The sequence below is a fragment of the Strigops habroptila genome, chromosome 1 (assembly GCF_004027225.2).
Source record: "Strigops habroptila isolate Jane chromosome 1, bStrHab1.2.pri, whole genome shotgun sequence".
NCBI lineage: Eukaryota > Metazoa > Chordata > Aves > Psittaciformes > Psittacidae > Strigops > Strigops habroptila.
The window spans coordinates 19,353,329-19,365,813 of record NC_044277.2 but is presented as its reverse complement, the minus strand read 5'-3'; the positions used below and the strand labels follow the sequence as shown (position 1 = coordinate 19,365,813).

General features: G+C 38.2%; 1 protein-coding gene across 3 annotated transcripts in view; it reads left to right on the top strand.

Moving 5' to 3' along the window:
- ZFPM2 (zinc finger protein, FOG family member 2) overlaps positions 1–12,485 on the top strand; it is a 311,861-nt gene that overhangs the window by 123,136 nt on the left and 176,240 nt on the right. The window contains exon 2 of one of the 3 annotated variants that reach the window (XM_030503595.1): positions 10,175–10,228. The exons of the other annotated variants lie outside the window; for them this stretch is intronic. The gene's annotated coding sequence lies outside the window, so the exon portion shown is untranslated. The remainder of the gene's footprint in view (positions 1–10,174; positions 10,229–12,485) is intronic. 3 annotated transcript variants of the gene reach the window in all.

The window sequence follows — 12,485 nt, the reverse complement described above, 5'->3', positions numbered from 1 at the left end:
TTCTGTGCTCGCAAAAATAGTGGTTAAGAATAAACTTGTTGAACTACAAAGTAGTGGTGTATGGATAAACAGAACATGACACCATTTGAAGAGAACAATCATATCCTGCAGTCCTGAATATTAAAAGACAATAAGAAGATAAGTAGCACTGTGTGTTTTGTGGCAGCATTTTATTCCATTTTATGTCTGAGTAATTCCTTTCACCTCACTGGACTTCTGATTTGTATGAGTGAAAATGAGAAGACCAGTTCTGTCACTGGTGGAAGTGCAGCATTGTGAGTGAGTTACAGAAAAGCTCATTTTTTTCCCATCCTTGTGCTGTTTTATGATTTAAGCATATTCCCTTAGTATAAAGTAATCTACGTTTATCAGACTATCTGCACAGCACAGGAAAAGTTACTTTTTTCAGGGATTAAATTTGTAATTGTTTTAATGATGGCTGAGGGCTCTTACCATTTGGTTAGGTGAATAAATATCAGTTGGAATTTGATTTATGAAATAATGTCTCATTCCCCGCCTGAAAGAAGAGAAACTAATTTGTTTGATGACAGTCTTGCCGACCTGTTTCCATTTCAGGTGTGTCTTCCAGGTTTTTAGGTCTCATTCTTTACCTCAATGTTTGTTTGTTTTACATAGTAGAGATAGTTTCACCAAGAAACTATTAGAAACTTTTTAAAATTATAGGGTGCTATCTTCTTCAACTATCTTTGCAATTATGATACGGAAATATTGCATCAGCAACTTTCTAAACATCATATGCGGTGGTGACACAAGTTAATTGAACAGTTAGGAGATAATGCAGTATCATTGACACGATTTACTATGTAATTACCATTGTTTCCAGTGGAGTTATCATGTCGCTACCACCTAATATCATATGTTATTTTGTGATAACTGAGAAATTAACTTATCATATTGTTTTGAGAGACTCTGTTGGTCTTAGACCAACCACTCTCCAACAAAGTTAAATACAAGAGCTTGGTAATAGACTGACCTGCCCACTAGCTTTGGAGTGTGGCAGTTAAATCATAGGTCTTATATTGAAGCTTTGAAAGAATATATTGCTAAATTAATTTCATTCAGAGCTCTGAATAGCTTAACTGCTTGCTGCAAGCATCTATCCATTGGAATGAATCTGGCAGTGTTTCTACAACAGGAGGAGAAATATTATGTAATTCAGTGAAACCTTTAAAATGTTTTACATTTAACATAAATTTTTTTTCTGATTTCTTTTTGTTTTAGTTGTGCAGTGGGGAACAAAAATGTTTATAGTAATAGTAATAGCTTACTATATTCATCTTACTCATTTATTTCTGAAGTTTCATAATTTAGTTATGATCTGAGCTTTTGCATTCATTATTCAGACAATGGTTTGGTTGGAATGTCATCTCAGGGAAAATGTGCAAGATTTTTGGAAAGTTCCCGAAATAATGGAAGTATCAGCAAAAACTTGAAAAACTATGGCTGTCCTTTTTAATATAAATAGAAAGGAATAAGAAATAAGAAAACTGAAATGTGTTCTATTTTACTTTAGTTTTTTTTTTTTTACATAGGTTTTTGTGAATACCTGTCTCCAGATGAAAGCTTTCATAAATAGTTAAAATTGTAGCTTTCCTTCTCTCTTTTTACTTATGCAACTGAAAGTTAAGGTGACAGTTAATTCAGGTTCTGTTACCCGCTGCAGTGTTTTGGTAAGTATTTGCATAAAGATACATACTGCGTTTGCGCATCTAAAAATGATCTTGAAGCGGTCAGTTGTATTATAATTAGGCTTGTCTCTTGGGTTTTTCTTTATTTTTCGTTAGAATGATACATGGTACATTTTGATGTAAATGGATAATGTTCCATTTTATTTTCCTATTAGAGTTCTCCTTGCTGTTCACATAATGTGCCTTTTTCCTCATTGACTCAGCAAATGCATTAACAGTCAAGACAAACCATTTGAGCTGTTAAACACATTGTAGGAGTAGCAGCATAACCTGAGGGTTAGGCTGTAAATTTATCTGCCATTTCTGGAAACAAGCTTTTTATTTGTTTTCGTGAAATAAGTTACACTGGTTGCTTGTGTCTGAATCTAACTTTTGTACTACAGGACAAATAAAGTATATGAGTAGTAATGGGGGGGTTTCCAGACTATTGCTCATATGGTAACTTAGTCTCATGTACATGTAATTCTATTAAAACAGACATTTAATTCTACTAAACAGGTATTAGTTATACTAATTAGCACCAGGCTTTTATTACAAATATTCTTTCTCTTATTCAACATAAATTAAAAAGGTATGTATGTTTCTCATTTTTTATTTACATTGTGGTTTGGTATATTGATATGGAAGTATTGTGGAATTTCGTATATGTCTGCAAATGTGCCTCTATTTGAAGTCGCCTCTGCTGAATGCTATCTGGTACACAGTTCTAGTGCTCCTACACAATCGCATGCTTGAGTATAGGTTTGCTAATTGAGCATTGTACAGTAAATCAACTGTGGGGTTATGTTGGAGATAAATATTAAAGAAGAATGAACAGGAAGCAAGAATACCTAGGCATGAGTCCTAAATGTCAGAGAGAGTCGGTTGCATTTTGTAGCTGGTAAGAGAAAAAATATTTCAGCACTTTTGTGCTAACATGCTAACCTTTACTTCCGTGTATATTAGGTAAGAAAAAGCTTTGAGAAGACTGTAGTGCCTTTCTTCCAAAGTGCAGGATTTTCTCTCCACATCAGTTTTAGATGGTATCTGTGATCAAAGGGACATATACTGTTCATATGCTTCCTCTGTACTTCAGAACGAGGGGTGACCTGGAGGGTGTATAAGTGCCCTTGTGTGGTTGCCTGGAAACTTTGGCCCACACAAGTGTCAACTTTCTTTCATGGTTATAAAGGAAGACTGAGCCTCACAGAGAGCCTTAGTCTTAGAGAAGAAAGGTCCTTGTGTGTTTTAAAACAAGTGTCTCACCAGGAGATAATGGTAGAGCAGTGGGTTATAAATGATGTATTTTGTTCACTTCGCCTTGATAATGGCACAAGGGAAAAAAAGTTCATCTCTCTCTTATCAAAATACTGTGACATTTCTCCTTCAACTGTAAAATTTCCTATCACATTCCTTTGCTGCAACAGCAACTAAATTTACTCGATTGTAGAGACTGCATAACCTCTCATCAAAAGGTGTCTTTTTTTATTCCTTCTTTTCTCCCAACTTATACTACAGGAGAAGTACCAAGGTTGCTAACATCATTGTTTTTACAGTGTAGTAAATTTGCTTTTAAGGAGTTTATACATTAGCTAGTAATACTATGCTATGCCATGCAGGCTTTTTCTGTCTTGGCTATAGGCAGTATGCCGATTTCTGTTGTCATGTCTTTTTGCACTGATCACATTCATTCTTGGTGATGTATTTTTAATGAAACAAATCACAAACGAAGGTGACTAATTACTGAAGACCAAAACCACTGAAAAACAGTTGAGCTTCTCTGAAGTGTTGACTTATTTTCAGTAAGTACAGATTGCCATTTGATACAAGAGATGGCATTTTTTGTTCCTGCAAATATCTTTCTGTAACGTTTCCAGCTTACAAAAGTGCAGATCTGTATGTTCTTCTCGGGGAAACGTGTCCATTTAAGTTTTGGATTGCCATCTGCCCAAAGTATGGCTCTCAAACTGCGTATCTCCATAAAGTTGTTACTCCCTCAGATGGGAATGGCCATGCAAACACACTCATGCTGTTCAGGGCCTGTCTCCTAAATGCCTGTTCAAAGCTCGCTGAAGTAAATGGGAAGTGACACATGGGGTCTTGGGTAGGCTAGTCCTTTGTCCCATACAGAGGATCACTATACTACTACATGTAGCAGACTGTATGTCATCTGCAGAAGTTGGTGTAAAACAAAGGTACAATCACTTATAAAACTATGAAAAACTATTAACACAAGGGACTTTGTTTCGATGACTAATGGCAAACATAAAATAAGTGTGTAAATTCAAAGTGTATGGCCATTTACATTTTGAGAGTTATTAGTATAATGATACTAAGGGTACTAAAAAATCAGTAATGAAATTTACAGCTTTGTAAACCATATTGCCATATTGAAAGTTCAACCGTGCAGCTCTTGACCAACATGTGGGTCGATGAGAAACTGAACATGAGCTGGCAGTGTGTGCTTGCAGCCCAGAAAGCCAACCATATCCTGGGCTGCATCAAAAGAAGCGTAACCAACAGGTCGAAGGAGGGTATTCTGCCCCTCTACTCTGCTCTCGTGAGATCTCACTTGGAGTACTGCGTACAGTTCTGGTGTCCTCAACACAAAAAGGACATGGAGCTGTTGGAGCGAGTCCAGAGGAGGGCCACGAGGATGGTAAGAGGGCTGGAGCACCTCCCGTATGAAGACAGGCTGAGAGAGTTGGGGCTGTTCAGCCTAGAGAAGAGAAGGCTGCGTGGAGACCTCATAGCAGCCTTCCGGTATCTGAAGGGGGTCTATAAGGATGCTGGGGAGGGACTCTTCCTTAGGGACTGTAGTGATAGGACAAGGGGTAATGGGTTCAAACTTAAACAGGGGAATTTTAGATTAGATATAAGGAAGAAGTTCTTTACAGTGAGGGTGATGAAGCACTGGAATGGGTTGCCCAAGGAAGTTGTGAATGCTCCATCCTTGGCAGTGTTCAAGGCCAGGTTGGACAGAGCCCTGGGCGACATGGTCTAGGGTGAGGTGTCCCTGCCCATGGCAGGAGGGTTGGAACTAGATGATGTTAAGGTACTTTTCAACCCAAACCATTCTATGATTCTATATCAAAGAATATTATAGAACTAGAGCATATTGCTATATGTAACTAAAATATTAACAAAAATAAATAATGTTGCTAAAATACAGAGGTAAATCTCAAGATGGAAACGCATCTAAGAGAAAATGACAGCTTAGTGTGCATGTGGAGGGTAGCCTATAGTCAAGACTGCAGGCACAAAAATACTTTGTTTCTTCCAACAGAGCAAATATTGAAGAACAGTTATAATGCTAATAAAATGATTGACTCCTTAGAATGGATCCTGCTCAGAGTTAAAATGCTTTCAGAATTAATCTCCAGAGACATCTAGAGGATATGTGACATTCCCTGCAGGACTTGGAGCTGTGTTCTTCCACAATAGACTTCTAATATTAACTTAAAACCCCCACATTAGTTGTGTGAAACTGCCCCAATGCCAAACGGTGGTGTGGATAAAATCCCCATATATGTGTAACTGTGTTCGGTGCCTGGCATGCAAATGTTCTGTTTCAACCAATTGTAGCTTTTTTTTTTTTTTTTTAATTTTAGAGAAGAGTTTACTACTGACTGGATCATCCTTTGGGAGAAATTACAAGTGGATTAATTCAGGCATACCAATGTTTTATGATGTATATGATGACTGGGGGTGAAATTGGGGATAAGTGAAAGTTCATTTGATGTTATATACTTCTCTTTCATAGTCACATGGTAATCTACTGGAAGATATGTTGTCTTTAATCACAGTCTTTTGAAACACAGGCTTATGGATGGACTGTTCATGAAGTGCATGACATTGTTTTCATATTTTTCAAGAGAAAGCACAACCATCTGCTGCATTTGAGAAACTGCAAAAGATATTTTTATGCAAACTGCACCTTTTTTTTTATTAACAGTACAACTCAAAAGAAGCTTTTAGTTCAAAATTTTACATTTTTATTAGTTGAAACTGTGAGATTACATTGTAATTGAATTTTTATTTGCATTGGAATGGTCAGTGAAAACAGTCAGCATGCCCAAGAAATCTCTCATCTCTTTGCACAAATAGTCTTTGTTTCACAGGACAAGGGTCAGTGGTGCAGTGCATTCACATATTAATCAATAAATGTATACTTTAAATATTAATCTACAAATGTATGCTGAAATCAGCCAGGGATTTTGTACACATGGCATCATGCTAAGTTAAAGCAAAATTACCAGTGAGGAAAAGAGGCCTGTCATAACCATACTGGTTTACCTACAGTCCTAAGATATGGCACAAAAATCTACAAGTCATTTTTCACTTGAAAATAGCCCTCCCCACCAAATCTTGAAATGAATTTACACTTCCTGCTAATTGGGCAAGGTAATTTAACCAGTACAGTTTCAGTATCTGATTGCCATCTCCAGGCTAGATAGTGTGAGGTCCTGGGGGTGAGGGGAGAATCCAAAATAATCACATTCTGGAATACTAAAAACAGGAGCCTGAAACACAAAATTACTCATCGTGCTTTCTGAAGGTATGTCATAAGCAGCAAAATGGGAAGATCTTGGCATCAAATTTAAGAGACTGTGGTAGGTGTAGCAGCCTCATATTCTCACCATGTGACGTTTCCTGATTGTGAAACAGTTACTTGAGGATCTGTGATTCTAGTTGCCAAAATTGAAACAGGGACTAAATCTAAGTAACCTGTCACATTTGTCTCAACATAGTTCAAGGCTTTGGCAAACAACCCCAAATTTGTAATGCACTAGGCATTGGAATAACTTTGACTTAGCATGCCAAGTGCATAGCTGAACAAGAAAAGAAAAGCAGATGTCATCAAGAGGCAGGAGGTACTTTTGCACCTTTGCATGAACAGCTATACCTACACAGAGTAGGCATAGATTGATCAGTACATTGCTTGATGGCATTTGGTGATACTATGTATTTCATGTGCTTGGGACCCAAAAGAAGAATAATCTACAGGACAGTGTGATCTAGGTCTGGTCAGCCCACCACACGTTCTTACCAGGATAGCTGTGAAAGATCTCCATTTGCTTGGCAATGTGAGCTGTAGGAAACATTGTGCGAGTCTTTGGAAGACTACAGAGCCTACTTGTTTGTTGGGGGGTCAACAAAAAGTGGTAACATAAAGGTAGAATTTGTTTTACTCTTTGTCCAAACACGAGCTCTTTATAAAACACTTTTCTTTGTCTTCATAGCAAGGCTTTGAATAGCTTCTTCACTGTGTTTTACAAAAATTTGGTTTAGGGGTTTGGTTGGGGTTTTTTTTTCAGTATTCTGTAAAAAGCGTACAATGGCTACAGACTATACTAGGGACACTTTTATGATGAAGAGGTGAAAGGAAGGAAGATGACAAATCTTGCCAGCCAAAATAATTATTTTTCCTGAGAGCACTACAAAGTTAATGAGTGACTATTAAGAAATATAGAGTATTTAGATAAAGGTCTAGAATCTTTAGATTTTAGTCAAATATCAATCAACTGTTATACAAAATTTTATTCTCCAGATGCATCCAGTCTAACTGGTTGGACATAAATACTGTCAGACAGTCAAAACATGGCATCGTGCTGTATATACATGGCAGTCTCTAAACTACAGTTTATTAGAATTGTTATAGATGAGCAAGTTGGGTGTTGCCAGAATTGACTGACATTATGAAGACTGGGATGAAGGGCACGTGAATGAAAAGTTGGAAGTAATTGCAAATGTCATTGGGACAGAAGTCATGCAAAGATACATAGAAGGGCTAACTGTGAAAGGGAGAATGGATTTTGACTTGGGAAAAACATAAAATAATCCATCTAGAGAACTTTAAAAGCATTAATGTTGAGAAGAAGAAATTAAACATGCATTTGTTATGGGTTTTGAGATAAGGAAGTTAAGATGCTTGTTGCTACTTGAACTGGATACAGTTTTACTAGAATTTTTAGATCTATTTGCTATCAAGTGGCCATGCTTGCTGAACTGCATTTTGCCTACATATATCAGTATCAAATGATAATAGAATCATAGAGTCATAGAATCATAGAATAGTAAGGGTTGGAAAGGATCTTAAGATCATCTAGTTCCAACCCCCCTGCCATGGGCAGGGACACCTTGCCCTAAACCACGTGGTCCAAGGCTCTGTCCAACCTGGCCTTGAACACCGCCAGGAATGGAGCATCCACAACCTCCCTGGGCAACCCATTCCAGTGCCTCACCACCCTCACTGTAAAGAACTTCTTCCTTATATCTAATCTAAACTTCCCCTGTTTAAGTTTGAACCCATTACTCCTTGTCCTACCTCTGCAGTCCCTAAGGAAGAGTCCCTCCCCAGCATCCTTATAGACCCCCTTCAGATACTGGAAGGCTGCTATGAGGTCTCCACGCAGCCTTCTCTTCTCCAGGCTGAACAGCCCCAACTCTCTCAGCCTGTCTTCATACGGGAGGTGCTCCAGCCCTCTTATCATGCTCGTAGCCCTCCTCTGGACTCGCTCCAACAGCTCCATGTCCTTTTTATGTTGAGGACACCAGAACTGTACGCAGCACTCCAAGTGAGGTCTCACGAGAGCAGAGTAGAGGGGCAGGATCACCTCCTTTGACCTGCTGGTCACGCTTCTTTTGATGCAGCCCAGGATACGGTTGGCTTTCTGGGCTGCAAGCGCACACTGCCGGCTCATGTTAAGCTTCTCGTCAACCAACACCCCTAAGTCCTTCTCCGCAGGGCTGCTCAGAATCTCTTCTCTGCCCAACCTGTAGCAGTGAAATAATACATTGGACAAAAGTTAAAAAAAAAAAAGAAAAAAAAAAGTATAAAAAGAAGAATTTCTAAAGGATTTCCATGCAGTGAACCTTATGGTGACAAAGTACTGCAAGGTCTGTGGTATTGTATGGGTAATTGCAGTAATGCTGAATTTTAGGATTCTTTGACACTGTATTTGCGGAAACCAAGAGAAAGGTCCGAGGAGATGAAACTAAAGATGAATGAGAAGAAGGAAGAAAACCAAAAGACTCTTGTAAGAAAGGAATAAATTTCTGTGTGAATAAACTTTCTGGTTTATTGTGTAAACAGAGGTTTTGTACTTGGGACAGTGAAGAGGTTTGATAGCAAGAGGTGTGTTAGGTTGATAGAACAAACATCAGACAAGGTAAAAGGAGGAGGGATCACTGAAGGAAATGGAGACACAAGAGCTCTTACTCCTGCATCACCTGTGTGCTCAGACTCGTGTGCACCCACGCACTCCCAGGGAGGAGGAGGGGAAAAGTTACTGGGACCCTGAAAAAGTTACTCCTTTTTTTTCACCTACACTTTCATTTATGTGTAAGACACATACATGGAGCTGGGGCAGGGGTAGATAGCCCACATAATCCTTCTCCTTACCTCCCTTCTCGCCGACGAGAAGGATCTACTTTTTCAAGCAGATAATCTGATATACAATGTAATTATTTTTTCTAATTACTAATGTGCAGCACAGGAGAAAGAAAATCACATAGTATGGAAAAACTATGGTTTAGAATTAAGGGTTTGGATATGTGAACATGCTGTTGTGGGTTAGCAGGTTCCATACATTGTCTAACTGCTGGTAATTGTCCATTAGTGTGATCATGAATTCAGAGTGATTTGGCTCAGACCTTTGACCAGCATTCATTTAGCCAGCCTCTGTGTTCCGTTCTACAACTTACAAGCCTCAAACCCAGCATGCATCTGCATTTAGTGCCTTTAGCAAAGAGATTTAAAGCCTCAAAAATGTCATTATGTACAAGAGGCATGCGGGGTGTGTGAGATAAAATAATTGGTAGCAACTTTTCTCCATTGGTAAGCAAAGGCCAACACAGCAGTTTAAACCCTAGAGCCCTGGGGCAGAACCCTAGAAAATGTTCTGTTATTAGCAGTGTCTTTCAGTAGGTGAGTTGTATAAATGAACTCCTGAATGATCTTTTCTTGGTGTAACTGCTATGAATGTAAATGTGTGAAAGGAGAGAAAAGAATACCATAAAAACATAATAACTGGAATTTGTTATCATTTCTTCTTTTAAAATATTTCCACCCATTGAATGCTGCTTTCTGGCACGGTTAAAGTGGATCACAGGAAATACATTATTGATTAAGTTATTGTAAATCATTTGCAGGTGAGAGAGATTTTGTATTGTTACTTGAGCAGAGCCCAACACTCATGAGATAAAAAGGCGAAATGGAAATTTCACTTGATGGAGTCCTGCACATCAGATGCACCCCTTCTGTCGGGGGCTGCCAGTAGTGCAGCATAAATGCCAAAATGAGAGGCTGAGAGGTATTAGGTAGAAAACTCACAGCAGCCTGCATTTCTGGAACTGGACAACATGAATCAGGTAATCATTTGTATGTATGTCTGTGTACAGTGTCAGCCTTGTGGTGTTGAATGCTGGTAGCGTGACCTTCTTACAGATGGGAATTGATCTTTTTCCCTTGTTCTGTTTTACAGACCTAATGCAAGGGAAGAATCAAGCCTGCAAAAGCAGGCGCTGAAGATTTTCAGGTATGTGATGTCAAGTGCCAGAATCACAAGACCATCGCTGTAACAGGGGCACTTCAAATGTTTGTGCTGTCTCTAGAGTTCCCATTGCCATTAGCATTGCTCTCCATTAGAAATAGAGATTTTTTTATTGTGTTGGGGTTTTGTTGCCTTTTTCTTCGTTTTGGTTTTTTTTTTTTTTTTTTATTCTCAACTTCAGCAAACATTTTACTATTCTGTTCCATAAAAGCAAAACCAAAAGAGGAACAAGGGGACAAGGACAACTGTGAAGAGTCATCCTTGGCTTATTCATTCTACATGCTTTTGTATCGTTAAAAAGACTATGATATAGCAACAGGCAGATTATGACTTCTCTTAGCTTCAAGCAGATAGTGCCAGGAAAGTGAACAGAGACATGATATACTGAGTACAATTTATCATACTGTTTTTTCCACCTATGAAGCCTGGAACAATGGAATGTTTAGGTTGAAATACTGATCAAATTCACTGTTTCTAGAGCGGGGCTTTCAGCTTTAGTGGAATGGAGGAAGAATGAAAGAGCTGTTAAGTTGTCAGGAGCTGTTAAGCTGTTGGCATCCCGAACTCCTGGAGAAAAAAACTCAACCAACCAGTTTTTCTGCACATAAAACATAAACACTTACCTCCAGAAAAATTTGGTAAAAAAGCTAGAATGGACTCTAATTTGGACAAATATTTTGTAGTTATGAAGTCATCCCAGTGATCTGGAAAATCAATCAAAATATAGTTTTGAAAGTGTTGGGTTTTTTTAATATGCCCTCACTTCCAAAACAAATCTGTCAGTTGAAATTGAACTTCAGACAGGCCCACTGATGTCCTCCATCCCACTTCCATGCTGTGGGAGTGGTTCTCATTGTAAGAGTTGAAATGTTCTGGTGTAGCGAATTTTATGTTTGAAATTACCATTGATTTCCTCTATGTATTCTTTTTTTTAAGTCCACAATTTATCACCCTAACATATTCTGGAGAAAATCACTGTAGAGTTTCATATTCATCATGGCTTTCTTTTTTTAAGGAAGTACAGTAACTCTAAAGATTTGCTTTTGCATATTCAAAAATTTTAAAACGTTTGTGTAAAGAAGGAAGTAACTGCAGAGTCATTTCAGACACCTCAGTTTCAGTGGAAATCGAAAAACTGCTGAGAAGGTGAAGGGGTGATGGGGTGAGCATTCTTTAGGAATACTGCAAAGTTACACTGAACCACCATGTTGAACGTGTAGGGTCTAACTGAAACCTGCTGAGGACAATTAATATCTTGATCTTAATTTTCATAGGTTTTAGATTAACCTCATCTTTATGTGGAATTATGATGGATTTTTTTTTAACCTCAGGCTTACATTCTTCTGTCTTCACACTTCATGTTAAGTCTCCTAATAATGCTGGCCTGAATTTGATGTTCAAGTTCTATTCCTCCCTGTGAGAAATACATTTGTAATACAAGTAGAAGCTAAGGAGCGGTTACCTGAAGGTGGTGTTCTCCTACACAAAATGTTTTTTACAAAATGTGAACTTTTGTCTGGTGGAAATATTTAATAGTTTGACTCAAGTTATTTAAGTGAACATCCTTTATTAAATAAAATCGCAGAAGTGGTTGGTGTGATTGTAATGATTTACTGGAACTACCCATCCTCATAGATCTTTTTTCTGTTGTTCTGTCCACCATTGTTGATAGTCTTGAAGAACTCTAGGTCTGCAGTTCTGGATGCCAGACTATTTTAGGCTCTGTGTCTAAGAAAATATTAATTAGTCTTATCTGTGGCACATCATTACAATGCATTAAGTTTGTATTTGCTATGCATAGGTAAAGGTTTAATCTTACATGGAATTACAAGACTACATTCCAGCAGTGGTGCAGCTGTGTCTCTAAAGCTGTATGGTCCCGAAAATTTGCGAAACTCCGTTTCTGTTTTTCCATGAATCCACAAAGTAATTAAATGTATCAGTCTGAGGGTAAGTTATGGTTATGGTGTTTTCATAATGTATTTAGCAAGATAGCTCTGAATCAAATATATCGAGACTGGTTTTAGCCCTCAAATTTCACATGTGTAAATGTCTGTAGCTGATGAAGAACAATGTGCCAGGAAGCAAGATTCTCACTTGTGCCATCTCCCAGTTGATGCGGTCTGTATGCCTTGAACACTAAGAGGAAAACCACAACAAACCAATCCCTCTCTTTCAAGCTCAGGTTGGTTTTAATGTCGCAGGAAAATATGTGCCAAAAGAACATTGTGGTACAGTCATG